The 19,771-nt window shown below is 42.4% G+C and overlaps 1 protein-coding gene and 1 long non-coding RNA gene across 2 annotated transcripts in view; one reads left to right on the forward strand and one right to left on the reverse strand.

The window, feature by feature from the left end:
* The window catches only part of LOC117286768, a 53,909-nt gene extending 45,260 nt beyond the window's left edge, over nt 1–8,649 (forward strand). The window contains exon 3 of the long non-coding RNA XR_004517889.1: nt 8,533–8,649. This is a non-coding gene — a long non-coding RNA (uncharacterized LOC117286768). The remainder of the gene's footprint in view (nt 1–8,532) is intronic.
* Adra1a (adrenoceptor alpha 1A) overlaps nt 1–19,771 on the reverse strand; it is an 89,936-nt gene that overhangs the window by 14,269 nt on the left and 55,896 nt on the right. The window lies entirely within an intron of this gene.

The raw sequence follows: 19,771 nt of genomic DNA on the forward strand, positions 1-19,771 counted from the left end.
GAGACAGACACTCACTGGAACCATGACATTTGGACTTTCAGCTTTCACAACTGTCAGTGAAATCCACCTCTGTTCTTTAGACAGTGCCCAGACAGGTGCTGTTTTCGTAGGAGGGGTGGGCTGGGGGTGGAAGCCAGGGCCTTGCACATGCCAGGGCTCTGTTACTCACCTATACCCCTGTCCTATTTTGGTGTAGTAATGGAAACAGATGACTACACAGAATGGTGTGAAAGTGCTATGGGGACATGACCAGAGGGAACAGGGCAGCCTCTCAAGAAGAGGAGACCTCAATATTTTGGTAAGGGCTTATGAGGGGCTCACACCCTGATTACTGTCTTAGAGGCTTGCATTTGAGCTTGTGGGAAGAAGGGCTAGGAGAGAAATCCAAGGGCTGATATCACAGGATATGATATCCTGCATAGGGGCACAGGGAGGTCTCTGGAGGACTCCCCACTGGCAGTGAGTTATGTTGAGCAAGGATGGAATTTACTCTTCATGGCATGGCGCATGGGCTGGAGAGGGCTGGCTTCAGAGGGTTCACACTCCTTGAAAATATATGGGCCATACACGTGAACATCTGGAGTGGTCACCTGGTTGGTATCTCAAGGATTAATCTATGCATGAGCTCATAGTTGAATGTGCTCTTAGGAGATGGACCTGGTTGTAGAAGGTGGGTCACTGGTTGGAGAAGGTGGGCATCCCTTCCTCTGGCTTTACTCTGCTTCCTGGCTGCAATGAGGTGAGCAGCTGTGCTCCACTAGGCCCTGCTACCATGATGTTTCTGTCTCAGAGCCAGCTTGCCATGGACTGAAACCTCTGAAACTGTGAGCCTTTTCTCCCTTAAACTGTGTACGTCAGGCATTTTTGTCCAGCAACAGAAAGGTGACTCATATGCCTGTTGTTTTTACCATTTCTCCCAAGCATTTTACTTTTCTCCATAGCACTCACCACAATCTTCTATGCTTTACTTACTTGCTTTTTTCCCTTTTCTTGAATATGTTTGAGAGCAGAGCTTTTGTTTTTTATTCCACTGAGGTGTCCTCAGCACCTTCCACAGTTCATATGGTGCACAGTAAGCTCCTGACAGTATCATTGAAAGAATATTATTCAATCCTTCTGATTTTAGTCTCTTTAAAATCATGCATAGCTTGTGATTCTTCTCTTATCACTCTTTTTGGGCTGAGCATAATTCTCAATGAAGCTTTTTGGAGTCAAAGGATAATGTTTGTTGATAGAAGAAGAGGATATTTTTGAATAATACTCCTGCTTTGGCTACCAACCCCTGTAAATATGTTCTTTAAATGGAGAGAGAGGGCCTGTCGTAATGCACATTCCAAAACTTTATCTTGCCAATCTTCAGGACACTCAGAGTTACACGAAAACACGACCATTTTCCAAATAATTTTATATGGCTAAGTCACAGGCACTTCATAAAATTATTACTTCCAGTACTTATAAAGACATTTTTGTAGGGTCCTGAAAGAAAGGCTGAAGCCTGTAATTAAGATGTGATAACCATCATCTCCTCTCATATTTGTGGGCTGAGAGTCTGAGGCCAAACATCGTTAATCCAAAGCAGCGACATGAACAACCAAAATCGGTCTTTCAAGGAGGAAGTGCAAGACTTTTTCAGGCAAGTCCAAGTCCCGACACTTGCCAGTGAGGTCATGGGTGGGTCAGCTGATGTTTGCATAATAAAAGATGAACAGAGGAGCAGATGGATGGAGTTTGGTTCTGGTCTGCTGTAGGATGCCTAATCTGAGTTCGCTGGACGATTTGGGGGTGACACACTGAGTCCTCTCACTGTTACCAGGTCACCCAGAGGCATTTGCTCTGACCCTCCAGCTGTCTTTAGCTTAAAGTTCCGTTGTGAATAACAACTTGGCCTCCACTCCCAGTTCCTGCACGGCTCCATCCCCAGCCTGGAGTAAGCCAGGGATAGAAGCTGCATCTTGGGCCTCTTTCTCCCAAGGTGACATGTAGGTCACCAGCCCCATGCCGCACCCCCGCTCCACCCATTGTAGGCGGTATTCAAACAGGCACAACAGATGCAGACAGGAATTCTCACAGCACATTTTAAAAAATAAAAGATGTCATTTTGGAATCTATAATATGGCTTCTAAGTTCAGCTGGATTAATTAATTTAAAAAGACTGAAAGGGGCTGGGATAATTTAGTTTTTAATTTTGAAAATACATAGAACACGGTACTGTTTGGATTATAATCATCTTTGAAAGCAAGAATTGGCCGTGTCTCCATCTTTCATAATGGACACAGCCCTTTAGCACCTCTGCTGTTCAGAGGGGATGTTCTCGCTCCTCCACCCTCTGCCCTCTCATCCAGGAACTGCCTGCTACTTTTGGGGAAGATGAAGGTTGGAGCAGCTCATTCCTTTCTGAGCCTCAGTTTCCTGCTTGGTCTCATGACTCTCAGATTTCCACGCCCAGGCACATCTGGGTGCTGATCGCCAGTTTTGCACACACAGCTGTTACCAGGCATCTCTGTTGATTTCACAAACCACTTCCCCATTATGAAAACATAACTGAACTTATCACCTCCCACAAACCCACTCTTTCTGCTCTGCTCTAATCTCAGTCAACGGCGACTTTCCTCTGAATTTTCTAAGCCAGAAAAACCCATCATCATCTTTAGCCCTAATTCTCCTACCTCCTCCAGGACAGCCAGTCACTCGCTCGGCCATGAGCCTTCTGTTTCCTTATCATCATCCATCCTAGTTCATGTCACCATCACCTCTAAATAAAACACCATGCCAACTCTCCAAATGGCTTTCTGCTGTAGTGTTGTCTCCTTCCAATGTATTTCTCACATTGTAGCCAGAGATATTCTGAGAAAACAAACCTGATTGTGTCTATTGATTGAATCATTTCAATGACTCTTCACTGAAATCAAGATGAAGTACAAATTCTGCATTTTTGACTCCTGAATCCCATGGGTCTGGGAGACTGAAAATCCACTTTATTGGGTAACTAATTAGTTGAACAATGGTGATTCCAGTGCCTACCTAGAGTCTCTAGTTAGTATCATGGAAGAGCAGGGAATTTCAATCACCTGGATCTAAACATTTGTGTAATTGTTCACTGCATGATACAGCATGTCTTGTTCACAGGGTTATAGTGGCTGATTTACCAGAGTTTAGTGCTAAGGAATAAATTTATGGCTTCTAGGCAGCAGCACATGTACTAAGAAAATCTTCCTAAGGCCAAAGATTAGAAATCACTAATGAATTCCCAGTGGTTCTAATGGTGGTCATGACAGTGGTTCCAGAAGTTTTGTAAAACCCAGAAGATCCGAAACATGAATAAAGATGCCTGAGGGATAAATTCAGAAGGCAGTGATGACAAATCAAAGACAGAGACAACTGCATTCAAGGATGCCTTGGAACATCTAATCCCTGGTACAGGGAGGGCAGGGTATTCTGTTGTCAAAACCATTCACATTTCTAAAGAAAAGTTGTTCCTCACCATTACAGCTTCCTTCTGAAACATCCACCCAGTGTCTGCTCTGACTGGGTGTTTAACTCAGAACATACAATACCCACAAATTACATTTTATGATGTGCTCATAGGGGAATGTAGTATTCCCCGACCCCAGCCTAATGGTACAAATCCCCCAGGCAAGTGTGGAAGCAGCAGAACTCTTACTTAGATAGTTGCTCATTTGTCTCATAGAAAAGAGACGAAAGCTGGGATAATCAATCAAAACAAAAATATATTCATTTCAGATTTGATATTGGTGAGTTGGAAGTTAACTGTTTTATGTCTCAAGGTAGGCAATATGTTAACAAGTGCTTGGCTTTCCTAATTTTTAACAAAGCTTAAATTCATCTAAGAATAACCAAAGAGGGAGACTGCTAGGGGCAGGGAGAACAACCAGGAGAGGAGCACATTGCTCTACGTCAGAATTCTGACAAACAGTTAGAAGCTGAAGAAAGATAGATGTGGCCTTCCCTGGGATGAGTTGGATAACCACTTCTCTGAGGCATCATCATGGGGAGTCAACCAGTACAAAGTGTCTCATTAAAGTACTCTTGCGGGGGCTTCCAACCCTGATATTTCACAACTTCTTGAGAAGCAAGCAAACACTACTGAAGAAGAAAAAGTTGGTTGTTTTGAATATCTTGATTCTTTTAAAAATATTGCGATAAAGAAATTATATAGTAGAAGCATTTAAAGAAGCATTTGGATATAAGCATATAGGTATATTACTGATTATGGCAAAATTACTTTTTTTAAGAGTAGGAAAAATTTATTGAGGGAAAGAAAGCTTCTGTCTAAGAGAGACAGATGGGAGTCTGGAAAGTGGATTGTCCGCTCACCCCACTTCTCCAAGATGATTTATACAGCAAAGCCATGTGGGGAAGTGGGTACAAAGTAGCACAAAATTGTAAGACCCAATGGAAAACTACCAGGTGGTCATGAGGTGGGGCAAAACCATGACCAACCAATAAGATGACAAGTACAGTCACCCAGGTAAGATTGATTAACTGGGGGTCAAATGGGGGAACAAGTCAGGTAGCAAGCATACAAGGATTTTCAGTAAGGGCGAGGGTCAGGGATATTTCCTGAAAAGACTGGGCTAAGACCTTGGCCCCCCACCTAGGTGATTGATACCTGTTTAGAATATCAATTACACTCTTTATCCCCAGGGGAAGCACAAGGGTATAGTAGTTTCTCTACTTTTAGAATTCTGGCTGCAGTGAACATGTCTTGATTGTCCTCCATGTTGGCTAACCTTGCTGTGTTGGCTCCTCGAGATTAGCCCTATCTAACTGCCTACAAGATATCTAACTAACTTACCTGTCTGCAATATACCCCCCTCTGGAGAAGGACCCCTAACTGCTGTGAGGGGACAAAGGATGAAGACAGTTCTGGCTACTTCCAGCTGAAAAGGGTTGTAGTTGTGATCAGCAGTTAGAGTTACTCTGCAGAGGGTCCATCTAAAGGCCTTCCATTGGTACCTGGCATTGTCATCTTGGTAGCTACATAGCTTTTAAATCTGGAGGAGACAAACCCAAAGAAACAGTTAAGAATGCATGGGCCAAATTATAAGGTCAGCAGGATTGCTATGAATACAGCCCACAAAGAGGATAAGGAGAAGGTCCGGGAGAACTTCAGAACCCAACATAGAAGTCATATAGTTTAGCAGTTCTGAGCTGTTTACAAGGATGGCCTGGTGGATCCCAGTAAAAGAAGTCTAGCACATTTGTCATTGGTTCCATTTGTATGACCGCTTGGAGTTCGGCAGCCTCTAGGCAAGAATAAACCGAACTTTTAAGAAATTAGAGCATGCATAACCTTCACATGAGCACACTAGAATGAAAGGGCAGGTTGGGGAGAAAGTCACAATTAGAAATTGAAATAGTGATTGAAACTGCTGGTTTTAGATCCTTTCATTGATAGAGGTAATCTATAAGTCTCATACTTTGTTACACGTCTCTCTAGTTTTAGCTCTAAGATGAGACAATTTGAAGAGTGAATTTCACTAATAAATATAAAATTCTAGCTGAGCTTTTAAAGATTTTACCATAGTTTTTTCCTAATGATCCATAACCATGGTCAGCAACTGGTAGAGCTGGAAACTGCCAGAAGGGGTCAGTGACTGGAGCCCATTTTTATGTCTAGCTTTATTACTATGGCATTATTTTATAGCTCTTTGGTTGTTCTTTTCTGCTGGGTGTTTAAGACCAAGTTAAAGTGAGACCTGTGTCAATCAACATAAACCTCTTGTTATCTATCAAGGTCAGTGAAGTCTCTTCATGTATTATTTTGGAACCATGCACAGAGCCTTTCAGCTCCTCTGTCAGTGTCAGCCGTCAGGATGGGTCACAGCCTTGCTTGACCATGTTGCTTTCAGCGAAATTGTGGGAGACTTTTCCCTCATTGTGGCCCTCCTTTGGCACACAGTATATTTACCCTCTGGTGCCCAGCAATCTCCCTGCTCGGGAGGGTGAGTGACTTACCAAAGATGTAGGATCCTGGAGGAAAGGTTCCTCTGTGTCCTGGATCTTATAGACCTTGAGGGGCCAGAGGCAAAATATTGGCTGTCCTCCTAGCCCAGTTACCTTTCTAGTTTTGGTCTCCAAACTTTAGTTGTTGAACACCCAGAAGATAAGATCAGTGACATTAGTAGCTTAACTATTATAATTTTGTCTGGACATTAAGCACTTTGAAGTATAAAGCACAGTTAGATGGGCTGTTATTTCTTATGACAAAATTACTTAACACAACTTATCTGTTTGAGAGTGAGACTAGTCTACATGCATTTCATTAATTCCTAAATTTTCTTCATAATCTGTCTGGGACCCATTATATACATTTTGATTGAAATTATTGCTGAAATGATTAATCACCATCTCCTATAAACCCTTGAAGAGCCAAGAGCTGAGTGTCTGTACTACACATGGGTAAGGTCAGGGTGTGCACTCTCAGAGAGGGAAAGGTACCTGTTTGGAGATATGTGCCAGGGAGCTCAATCCTTGGACAGAAAATCTCTAGCTTTTAGATTTCCAGTTTAGAAAGCTTCTATGAACTAATACACTCATGATTTCAATTACAAGGGTAATCAAAAAAGATGGACACTTTCAAGATTAATATCTGTACCTGGCGTTTGGCCACCACACCCACATGGCTTCAGTCCTTATTCCTTCCACCCGGATGTCTCACCAGAGCCTCAGCCCAAGGGATGTACACTACTCTGCTTGCCTTCACGGTCTGCATCTTTAGAAGTGACGCTAATCCTCACCATTTGTTACAAACACATGGAAGTCAATCATGACATCTTCTTCTTGCCATTTAAGTCACAAATTTAGTACACATCATGTTTGTACAATCTGTAATATCCACAATTGATGTGCCTACCCTGGGCCCCTGGGCACAGGTATGAGTGCACACATGCAAAAATTAACCCAGAAATAACACATTTTAAACAACCAGGATTGTGTCTCTAGCACATGCTTCTGTGAACAGCATTTTTTTGGTGTATCATGAAAATTCTTTTGTGTTTATTTCAAAATTTTTATAAGACATCTTATCATTTAATCATGAACATGGCAAAATTTGTTTCTTTCTTTGCTAGTTGGAACATTTTTGTTCTTTCTGAGTTTTCCCTATTATAAATAACTATGGAATAAACAAAGGGAAGGTAATGGGACAAAGGCTAAAATCAAAATATGTTATTCAATGCATGTATACTAATGTCACATTGAAATTCAACATTCGGTAAAATGGAAAGGCTTTTATATATATATCACTATTCATATCTTAAAAACAATAAATCCTTATGAACTTCTAGATGGTATATATACCATCTAAGTACTAGTTTTAGAACAAATGAGTGATAAAGTCTTCCAAAGTTCATGAACAATTTCTAGGAAATGCAAGGAGAAGAGGAAAATATCAATGACACCACAGGGATAAAGTCAACAAAATGTGAATTATGGAAAATGTTTATTCAAGTCAAAGTAAAAATATCAGGGAAAACAAAAAAGAGAGAGAAGAAAGGGAAGTTGAATTAAGAAATCTTAAGAGTCATATATAAAGCAATCATAATATCTAGACTATATTTGGATCTGAAGTCAAACTAAGAAATTATAAAAGTAGTATGAGAAAATAGGAGAAGTATGAATTTTGACTGGAAGTTTTATGAAGAATCAGTGTGGGATTTTGTTTAGAGATGGTAATCATTTCAAAGAATAGCACTGTTTAGAGGAACATAGTGAAATATTTACAGATGAAGTGATGTGCTGTCCAGAATTTGCTTCCCAGGAATCTGGGTAAAGTGAAAAATTTCAATAAACCAACACTACATATGTATTAATTTACCATTGTTAAAATATGGTGTTAGTTACATCAGTTGAATGACGTGACTGTCTATTTTTGTATATACTTAATATTTTCCATAATAAATATTTTAAAAATTAAAACTGAAAGCATGTAACTACAGAAGTATTTCAATAATCATCGAGGGCTTTTGGTTGCCTTTTCCCCATTTCTTAGAACTTTCTTAAATGTGTTTGCTTTTTGACCCATCGAGAGTATACAGTAGAGTGGGGGTACAGAGTGGGGGCTTTGCTCCTGATAAAAGGGTGCTTTCATTACAAACCAGACAGGGTCTCCTCAGCAATTCACAGCATATAGGGGTGGGTGTCCCAGGAGAGAAGACTATTGCAGTGAAGGACACAGTGTCATCCCTCAGAACACTGCCTCTCACTTTGAACACACTTATCTAGTCCTCTTTGCCACTGAATGAAACAGTTCCGGCAGTGCTCTTTCGGCAGTGTCTTTCGTTCCCCTGCCACAGGGGTTCAACGTCCTGAATTAATTAAGAACTTTCCCTTGATTTTGGGAGGATCCAGAGGTTGCATGGTGTGGATGCCATGAACAAGGGGGATGAGGACCCTACGATGTTGTTTTTTGTTTTTTTTTTTCGGTACCGGGGAATCGAACTCGGGTCCTTGTGTTTGCAAGGCAGGCGGTGGAACCACGGAGCTAAATCCCACCCCCCCATCTTTCAGCTGCACGGCCCCCAGCAACTGCATTCACCATACTTTTTTCCTGCGCTTCCTAAAGACACTCCGACGGAGCACTTCCAGAACTGATTCAGAGAATGGCGGGAACAGTGTGCTCGGAGCCCAGGGGATCTTCTGAAGTGGACAATAGCAATGTCTTACTGTAGTAAGTTTTAAAAATATAAGTGCACACTGCTTTTTTTTTTACAGTGTCATTTTGTAATGCCCAAAACACCATCAGAGGAGAATGTTGTTGAGGTAGGGAGCATTCCCAGAGGAAAGATTTGAGGACCTCGTGCCTCATGTATGACGAAGGAGGGGAGGAGGATATTTCAATGGAAGAATGAGGCTCACCTTCTGGGTAGGAGGAAAGACTACCATGAAGGAGGTCCTGGAAGCCAGGGGGAGGCATTGGAGTGTGCTAGCTTGGTTACGAAGTGACCTCCGAAATGTGTGATCACAGAAAACCCTTGGAATGGACGGCTGAGAAGGCAGGCCTGGTTGGGGATGATTGGAGAGGGTCATTCACTCACTGAGCAAACGCCTCAGAGATGAGACTAGAACCAACCATGAGGCCAAGAGAGGTGCATTAGAGCGTCAGTTCTCAGTGTTCTCTTCCGAAAAGTCTGTCAGGTGCAACATCGAGTCATAGTAGAACAAAGACACGAGTTGCCTTCCTTCCTCTTCCTGTCTTGTGAGGGTGTAGGAAAATGTTCCAGGGATCCCGTAACACGTTTTACTGTAACTCGTTGGGTGCAGAAACAGGTATGAGGGTCGAACTGTCTTTTTATTTCTGTTTTTGTTTGGTACCAGGGATCGAACTCCGGTCCTTGTGCTTGTGAAGCAGGCAGCAGAACCACTGAGCTAAATCCCCGGCCCTTTGAACTGTCTTTTTATAGCTAGACGTTAAAGATAATGGAGGAGGGGGTGAAGGGAGGGCAGGGGTAAGGGGAAAAATGAGAATCAAGACTTGTCATGTAGAGGTACAAGATCCCAACAATGAGTGTAACTGTACTGTATCCCTAAAATGTACCAATAAACTCAATTAAAGCTGGAAAAAAAAAGATATTTGCAAAAATTTAAAAGCAATTTCAGTCTCAGATTTTTATCAATACTTACTTGGAAAATGTAGTTTCTTTACACAAACTCATTATTTATCTTAATATACAGTGGGTTTATTATTTCTATTGTCATTTTAGAAGAATTAATAAATGTTTTAACAGTTTTTCAGATTTAATTTCTCATCTGGCAGATCTCAACACATCCAATCTATGCAGACAAAAATTCTTTGAGGTCCTGTCATGGGTCGGGTCTGGATGTCCCCCCAAAGCCTCATTCTGTCAGAGGTGGTTGAATCTGGAATGCGTGAAGCTGGGATTAAGGGTGCGTGGTTATTAATTACTACAAATGAGTGAGTGGTTTGGCACCGCCCTAATCCTGGTAGTCTGGGTGGGATAAAAGGAGCAGAGAGACGCGGTGAAGTCCCCCTTTGTTGCTTTTTGCTGTCTTCTGCCACCATAAACTGTGTTTTTTTGGTGTTTTTGAGACAGGGTCTCACTATGTAGTTGAGACTGAACTGGAAATTACTATGTAGCTCAGGCTCGTCTCGAACGCGCAGTGATCCTCCTGCCTCAGCCTCCCAGAGTGCTGGGATTACAGGCGTGTGCAACCACGCCTGGCTAATAAGTTGTTGCTCTTGTTGCCTTCGCTCCCTTGTGTGCACCATGTTGTTTTTCCTCTGCAAGGCCCGTTTGCCATTCCTGCCTTGGAGCCTGCCAATTATGGGCTGAAACCTCTGTGTGTTGTAAGTGACATAAACCCCTTTTCCTCCTCCAGCTTTGGGTGTCTGGTATTTTGTCTCAGCAATAAGAGAAAGTAACTGACACAGATCCAATATAATTTTAAGAGTATAGTGGGGGCTTGGGACCAACAGATCTGAGGACTAAGGGTCATAAAAGAGTTTATTGAGGGTATTAAGAAGGATGCAGGGACAGTTTTATTTATTTGTTTATTTTTTGGTACTGGGGATCCAACTTGGGTCCTTGAGCTTGCGAGGTACAGGGATAATTTCAAAGGCAAACACATGGTAATCATTACTTCAATAAATAAGCATCCAATAATCATTAAACACTCACTAGGTTCAGAGTTTTGAAGATGATGAGGGGGGATGAAGATGTTTTTAGGCCGTTAAACCAGCTGCCTGTTCAGTTCAAACCACACACTAAATGTAGTTGAGTAACTTCTAATGCTGAGCCAAGTAAACTGCTCCTTCAGCAGCCAGATGAGAGAGGATTTGAACTCCTACTCAAAGTACAGTTTTCCTAAGACAAGTACACAGATCGTGTTTCAACAAAGGAGTCCTAATACATCAAACAGCTAAATATCCTTATCCCTTTGCTTACCCAAGTCATAAGCACTCAGCTCTCACCTGCCTCCTGCTTATTCTCATTTACTTTTTCATCTGAAGGACATTTTTCATTCCCTAACTGTTTTCTCAGCCAGAGACAATAATTCAGTAATTGTGACATGTCATTTAATGTGTGTGCAGGTAGAGCCAATGAACTTTACTCTCTGGAGTCTGATGAAAAATAGACCGAGGATGCTATCTGCCTGTGAAAATGACACAGTTTAGAAGAAGTACCAAAGTTTACAAAACAAGGACATTTTAGGGATTATGTAGGTGACCTTCCTTCAATAGTTGGATGAAAAATTTCATTTTTAAGAAATTCTCTAAAATACTACTCACTTATCGCCAGCCTCATGTCAAAATTTAACACTCTCCATGCTCCTCAGAGAACTTTGATTTTCCTCTTCTAGCATTTATCAGCCTCTGGAATACGACAGCCTGCTGTACTTCTTTGTGTTTTATTTCCCTCCTCAAGATCTTCCAGAGAATACATTGTGCTTTATTCGCATTCGCTTCCCACCTATTCCTTACAAAGAGCTTCCTGTATGAAAGATTCAATAATAGGCGATAAATTTAATTAGCTAAAAACTAAGAGCTATCTACGTTGCACTTGTGTAATGTTTGCATTTGCTCAGAAGTTTAGTCCTGGGTTCCAATCATGACACGGTGCTCATGGGTATCAACTCAATGCTGTGAAACAATGGAAGACATGAGCACAGCAGGAGCTGCTGTTTGTAAGTATTTAGGGTTTCGATCTCTCCAGGAAGAAATAGGTGAGTCCAGAGCTTGCTCCCTGAGGGCATTTTCTAAGTGTGGCCAAGGAAGGGAGCCCTAAGAGAAAGTGCATCTCTGAGGGGAGGAAACCGGGATGCTGAGGTGGGTCACAGCTGCCACGCACGGTGTAGAGAGAAGAAGGCAGTGCAGGGAGCCTAGGCCTCCTGTACCCGGGCCTCTGGAGTCTGGCCGAATATTTAGCTGTGTGAGCACGAGGTGAATACCTTCAGGAAGACTCGGAGGGCGATGAGTCTGATTCTGCCAAGGCATGGCTTGAGGCTTAGCTGTTGTTTTGGGGCTGAGGCAGACCTGTTCCCAAGGTACGCTTTCCTGGGGTCCCAGCCGACCCCAGATTGTGGGACAAGGTCTCCTCTGAAGCTTGTTCCGCTTCCCCGAGTCCTCACACGTGTGAACCCTGGAGTCTCTCTTGAGCCGGGGGCGATAAGTCAATGTTTTGGATTATTTGCCAATAAATTCAACAGTGTAGATGAAATGGACAAATACTTTAAAAATAATGAGGGGCTCAAGGCTAAGAAGAAAGAGGACACTTGAACAAGTCAATGTGTGTGGAAATGCAAGTGGTCTAAAGTTATCGATCAATTTGGAAGAGAACAACTTGGAGTACGTTGTATGAGACTTCGCGACTTATTAAAGAGACAGTAATTTTTAAACATCAAATCAGTGTTGTGTTAGTGTAACAACGCACTCATGGGTGGACAGAAGAGAACAGATGCCGGAAACAACCCACACATGTGCAGTCCGTTGATTTTTCAATAAAGGTACTAAAGTAATTCAAGGTGGGAAACAGAAGGTGAAAAACTCACTGCACATCCATATGCAAAGGATGACTGCTGAGCTGTATCTTATTCTGTACACCAAAATTAACTTGATGTGGATTATGAACCTGAACGTAAAAGCTTAGGCTATAAAACCTTGAGAAGAACAGCACAATTACTCCGTAATCTTAGAGTGGAGGAAAGTTTTATAGGTCCTAGAAAGCAACCAGCACAGAAGTCAGTAAATGAACTTGATCAGAATGAGAACTCCCGTTCATCAAAAGCAGCAGTAAGAACCAGCCTGTGAGACAAAAAGGCAACAAACATAAATATCTAACAAAGTACTTGTATTCAGAATATATGTAGGGATGCTACGACGATATAAAAATCTAATTACAAGGATAAGGGGCTTGAATAAACACTTGACATAGGAAGATGTATAAATAGTCGATAAGTCCATGAAAAGGTACTCAGCATCTCTGTTAGCGCACTGTCTGTCCGTGTTACAAGGTACCTGAGGAACTACATGGCCAATTTAAGAAGATGAAAGGTTATCTCGGGTCACAGTCATGGAGGTGTTAGTCTGTGGCCCATGAACCCATCGCTCTGTGCCTGCGGCAACATGGTGGATCATCGTGGGAGTGCTTGGTGGAGAGCGGTTGGTCACCTTATGGCGGGGACAGCAAGAGGGGAAGGAAGAAGAGGCTAGTGTCCCATGATCCCCTTTGAGGGCACACGCCTAGATGCCCACAACCTGCCTCCAGGCTTTGACCACCTCCCAGGAGGATCAAGCTGAGGACCATGCCTTTAACAATGGACCTTTGGGGGACTCTTAAAATCCACTAAAAGACTTCTTGATTTAATAACTGTGATGGTTACTTTTCTCTCAGTGCTGAGATAAAATACCCGACACCCAATGACAGAAGGGAAGGGGTTCATTTGGCTTACATTCGTAGAGGTTATAGTCCACAATCAGCTGGCTCCAAGGCAGGGATGACAGACATCTCAGAGGAGAAAGAACATGGCGCATACAAGGTAGCAAAGGTAACAAGATGGCCTTCACTGCGTCTTTCCGTCTCTTTTATCTTGTCCAGACCACTGGCATTAGGGTGTGCCAAACTACTCATTCAAGCATGGTGGTTTAGAAATCACACACCTTTAATCCCGGCAACACACATTCCAGATTCAGCCACTTCTGACAGAATGAGGCTTTGGGGGGACATCCAGACCCAAACCACAGCAATAACCACGTTCAGTCACATAGCTGGATATAGTCAGCACTCAAAGATCAACAGCATTCTTGTACACAAATAACAAACTTATGCCTTTCACAATAGTATTTTAAATAAGTGAAGTACTTAGGGATCAATCTAACAAAGGAAGTAAAAGATCTTTGCATCAAAAACTACAGTACTCTCAAAAAGGAGACTGAAGAGGATATCAGAAAATGAAAGACATCCCTGCTTGTGGTTAGGAAGAATCAGCATAGTAAAAATGGCCATACTTCCAAACTGGTAGACAGATTTAAAGTAATCCTAACCATACCAATATCATACTCCATGGAACTAGAGAAAACATTCCTAAAATGCCTTTGGAACCAGAAAAGGCCCAGAATAGTGAAAACAATTCTGAGCAACAAAGGCAAGGCAGGAGGCATCACAATCCCTGATTTGAAATTATACTATAGAGCAATTATGGTAAAAACAGATGGTACTGCCCCCAATACAGACCTGACGATCAACACAACAGGTTAGAAGATTCAGAAACAACTCCAAATGCACTCAGGCACTTTGTCTTTAGCAAAGGGGCCAAACACCTTCCCTGGAAGAAAGAGAGCCTTTTTAATAAATGGTGCTGGAAGACTAAAGACACATATCGAAGACTAAAACTGAATCCATGTCTCTCACCATGCACCAGACTAAAATAAAAATGAGGGCTGGGGATTTAACTTAGTGATTCTGCTGCCTGCCTCACAAGTGCACAAGTGCAAGGTCCTGAGTTCGATTCCCAGTACAAAAAAAAAGGAATAAAATAAAAATGGATCAAAGATTTAAATATTAAAACAGAAACACTAAATCTGCTGGAAGAGAGAGTAGGTAGAATTCTTGAAGACATAGGTATAGGCAAAGACTTTCTGAACAAATCCCTAATCTTATGGGAAATATTACAAGGAATTAATAACTGGGATCTCATCTTATTAAAAAGCTTTTGCACAGCAAAAGAAATCACTAGCAGAGCAAAGAGAAAACCAATAGAGTGGGAAAACATTTTGAGCTGTTTCTCAGACAAAAGCTGATATCTAGTATAAAGAACTGAAAAAAATCAAACACTCCAAATTTAAAGACCCAATCTAAAAATGGACATTTGAGATGCATACACATTTCTCAGATGAAGAAGTACAAATGGCAAATAAGTATATATGAAAAAATTCAACATCACCACTCATTTGAGAAATGCACATTAAAACAATGCTGAGATTCCGTGTCCAGAAAGAATGGCTGTTATCAAGAGATCAACAAATAACAAATGCTGGTGGGGCTTTGGGGAAAAAAGCCCCCCCCCACTGTTGGTGGGTGTGCAGACTGGTGCAACCACTGTGGAAATCAGTGTGAAGATTCCTCAAAGAACTAAGACTAGCTTTCCCATTTGACTCAGCAATTCCCCTTCTTGTTATCTTCCCAAAGGAATTAAAAACATCACACCACAGTGATATATGAACACCCACTGTTACCCATAAGGGATATGGACATCCATGCTCATAGCAGCAAGGGTTTGTAATGCCAAATCTTGGAAGCAGCCCAAGGGCCCATCAACCGATGAATGGATAAAGGAATTAAAAAAAAAAAATTCAATGGAGTACTACTCTGCCATAAAGAAAGATAAACTCAAGACATTTATAGCTAGGTGAAAGCACCTAAAAAGCTTGAGTGAAATACTCTTAAGTGAAATAAATCACACACGTGTAAATACTGCATTGTTTCTTTATTGTGTGAAACTGAAAGTGTAAGAAAAAGACCAGGATGTGTAACAGATAATGTGAAATAGGAAGAAAAAGTTCAGAGAAAAAGAATTAAGGGTAGGGGGCAAATGTTCAAATGGGAAGGGGGACTAGGGAGGGGAGGGGGAAGGGAAGAAAGGGCAAAGGGAAAAATGAGAAAAGAAAGATAAAATAGAAACAAAGCTTTTATAAATGAGGAGGAGAAGGGTAGAAGGGAGAGGAATGGGAAAAATACGAATGAAGATACATCATGTTCAGAAACAAATTCCATATGATAAATGTGATAATTATGTGTATTTAAATTGTACCAATAAACTTCAATAAAAATAAAAAATTGCATCTGAAAAAATCCAAATATAGCAGCATCATCGATCATCAGAAACTTGCAAATGGAAAGCACAGTAAGACATCACCACATGTCCACCACAGTCACTTTGCAAAAGAACATTTTGGGGGTTCCTTGAAAAATTAAGCATACCTTTAGCACGTGACTCAGCTGATTTTCTCCTTCCCAAAAGAAAACAAAAACCCTATCTACACAAAGGCTTACATCATGTTCAAAGAAACATTCTTTGTAGTAGTCCCAAACTGGAAATAGCTCAAATGTTCAGTGACAAGTAAATGTTTAAAAATGCATAATGTAAATATTACTCCAGTATGAAGAAGAAGGATCCATACATACAACATGGATACCTATAGTGAATGAAAGAAAAGAGGCAAAAGATACACATTGTAGAGTATAGCGACAGAAAACAGATTGGTGTTTGCCTGGGGATGAACACCCACATCTCCAGCATCTTTAGGGATTCCATGGGATCCGTACATACAGGCCATGCTGTGGTTGATGAACAAGTGATCATCTAAAGTAGAAGATGTCCAAACTACAATGTGGGGTCTTGTTCCAGAATGACACAGGTGTCTCCATGTTTCTATCTGGGACTTCAGAAGATGGTTATGTTAGAGACTAATGAGATGATGTGAAAAATAATTGCAATTATAAGAACTGATAGAAAGTTAATTTATTCTTGTTGTTTGATATTAGCAGCCAGAGAGAGGCCATCAAATTGCAATTTCATAGCTCATCAGTGAGAGCAACCAGGGCTTTGTTTCAAAGTCAGCTTTAAAGTCTCTCTCTCACACACACACACACACACACACACACACACACACACACACACCAAGTGTAAGTTTCCATAGACATTGATTCTGAGCTTGAAGAAAGGTTTTACATTATAGAAAACCTACTAGAGATTCATATGCTCATTTTAGGCCAGGAACCAATCCCAAAAGATCAGTCAGATGGTTCTTCATTATGATCAGTGATAACAGGGGCCTCAGTTGTGCCAAAGTTGCCTTCACACTTTCTAGTTTGCCCTGGGCAGTCTCAGTCTATGCCTATCAGATTGGCATAATGACTGATAGTGTTTTCTTTAATTCCATAGAGTGTCATGGATTAGACAATAAACGAACACTTCATTAATATTTACTGGTTAGATCGACAAGGTGGGAATCATTTCCATTTTCCGTAGATTGGGTTACCACACTGCTGTGAGTAAAACAAGATCTGGCATTTACTGTGTGGCCACTCTGTGCCCGGGGCTTCTAAACTCTGTCTATATTTTACCACATTTAATTTCCCCAAAGTGCTAGGCAGACGCTAACATCTTAGTGTCAAATACAGTTCCAAACGGGCAGGAGAAGCTAAGGTATTCTCCCAAGGTCATGCAACAAGGAAGAGGAAGTAGATTTGGACTTTGGCACCCGGAGCTGTCTTTTTCTGCAGCCAGTGTCTTACCATGGATGGCAGATCTTCCAGAGGACAGGTTGGCAAGTCCAGCTAACAGTCTTCTTCCCCAGGGAAGAAGAAACCCAAAGTGGTTCCTTCCCACCCACCTCTGCTGTCCCTACTCCATCCATCAAGAGCCCTGGGGGGAGTGGGCCCCCCATTTGTCCTGGGCTGCAGTTCAGTTAGAACACTCACCGTGTTTCTATCAAAAGTGCTTTCCCTACACTTGCCTTGATGAAGTGGAACTGGCTCTTAGGAGCTGAGAATTCATACCCAAGAATTTACTTTTAATCTACAGCTTCCTTCCATTTTATTCTTCCCTGTAGTATCACTGATAACAAGGGGGCCAATGGCCCTTTCTCCAGTTCCTAGAGGCCCCAGGTGGGAAAAAGGAGCACAGTTCAAGTTTTCTGTGACTCCTGGCTCAGTTTCCATGGAATGCAATAGCAGTGCCAAAGCCTGGTAAAAATAGAAACTCTCCAGTGTTCAGGATCCTCTCCAATGCTCCATGGGAATCTGTAGCAACTCATCACCGAGGAGGGTCGCCGCTGCCGTTCACTAGAGGGAAGATCTCAGGTCTCGCCAGGGGCAGAAAATGAAGCAGCTAAAAGTGTAGGGCAGGGCCTCTGATCCTGCTGGTGCACCCCTGGTCTCTTTACTCAGGTTTCATTGGATGTTCAATCGTTACATAGAAACGTGGCACACCTTGAAGGATGAAACACAGGCAGTGAGTGCAGCAGCCTGGTGAGGGTCAGTCTTGGAGAATAAGAATCGGTTATGAATCTTCAGAAAGACAAAGTGACATTTTTGACTGTGCCTGGAGAAGTAAACCCAGAAACACAGAAGATCTGACTACCTTCTCAGATTAGCAGGATGGTCGGGGAGTGCATGGTCAGTTTTCCATTGCTGGTACAAAAATACCTGACAACTACAATTTAAAGGAGGAAGCTTTAATTTGCTCAGGATTTCAGAGGATTTGGTCTGTTGCCTGCTGGCTCTAAGGCAGGAACAAGGCGGTGGAAGGGTGTGGTGTAGCAGAGCTGCTTAGCATTCAGGGTAGCTGGGTAGCAGAGTGTGTTGTGTTGGAATGAAGGCCGAAAAGAGAAACATCCTCTGAAGGCCTCCAGCCTCCTAACAGCTGTGGATATCACTGGATCCATCAGTGGCTTTGTGAGGTGCGATCAAAAATTGTGAATGCTGCCACCAAGTGCCATCCAATAAAAAGGAAGGCACTAAAAACGCTGCAGTGAGTCCTCATCCACCTTATTCACTGGATCTCACACTGTGCAACCTGTGGGTTTCTATCAGAGTCAAAATGAACATGAAAGGTACGCACTGTGACTCAATTCAACAACACCCTGACAGCACAACCAAAGACGCCCGTTGGAGAAGACTTCCAAAACTACCTCCCAGAGGGGTGAGCGTGCTGGGGTAAGTGTATGCAGAGCGAAGAGGAAGGCCTTGACGGGTTAGTGGCAGCATGCCTTGTCGGGAAATGAATTAAAAAACAAACGAATCTAAGCATTCACTGTAGTTGTTGATCACATGTCACACACTGCATGATCCCAGCCACCTCTCTCTCAGTCTCCTAAGCCACTCGAGGTGACAAGCTTAATGGTCACAGGGAGAGAGCCAGTACCATGAGCCATGAGAGCAGATGGATGTGAAGGAGGGGCCCGAGGCTCAGAAGAGTAATAGACTAAGTACTTCCTGAGTCCTACACGTTTGATGCGGTGGCTTTGGTGATGCCGCCATACTTGTGTTGGGGAAAATGCTACAAAAACAAGTGTGGTCCGACCGTTTGCTCATCAAGTTTCTACTGCCGGGTGGAATCAACACAAGAAGGGAGAGCCTTGGAACACTTTCACAACGAGAAGTTGTTTCCCTTCCTAGAGCTCATAAGCCTAACTTCTTCCCACTGAGCACATTCTCAGTCTCCATAGAAGAGTGAGCTCTGGGATCAGGCAAACCACTCCGTACTCAGGAGTCTCCCCTCTCTACCATATGATGGGGGCCATCGTACCTGTGTTCTTAGGTCTCCTTTTGGCAACTAAGGAACAATGTAGCTGCAGGAATGAAGGAGGGTGGTTAAGCCCAGAGGGGTCAAAACTACCAAAGAAAGAAATTAAAGTAATATAAATGATTGGCACCAAACAGTTGGAAAGAGAAGGGTCATTCTGGTTCTCTCTCACTGGACTGGAGGGAACCCTCCTCTGGTAAATTTTCACTAATTGGAGGAAATCGCATCTATCTAAGAGCTGTTTCAGAACGTGATGCTGCATCATTAATCTCAGTGTTTGTCTCTCCTAGCAGACAGTGACTCTTTCATGGGAAGGACTGAGGCTTGGTCAGGTCAGGCTCTGCCCCAGTATCTGATGGGTGCAGGTTGTTGGATGCACGAAGACTCCTGTTGGGGGAAGTGCTGAGAAGCACTGAGAAGTCAGTAGAGGGAACGGAATCAGATTCTTAGTGTCTCAGCTTCCATGAGCCTAGAAACAGTGGAG

Source organism: Fukomys damarensis, unplaced genomic scaffold (assembly GCF_012274545.1).
Source record: "Fukomys damarensis isolate Sample0158 unplaced genomic scaffold, DMR_v1.0_HiC HiC_scaffold_18, whole genome shotgun sequence".
Classification (NCBI taxonomy): Eukaryota; Metazoa; Chordata; class Mammalia; order Rodentia; family Bathyergidae; genus Fukomys; species Fukomys damarensis.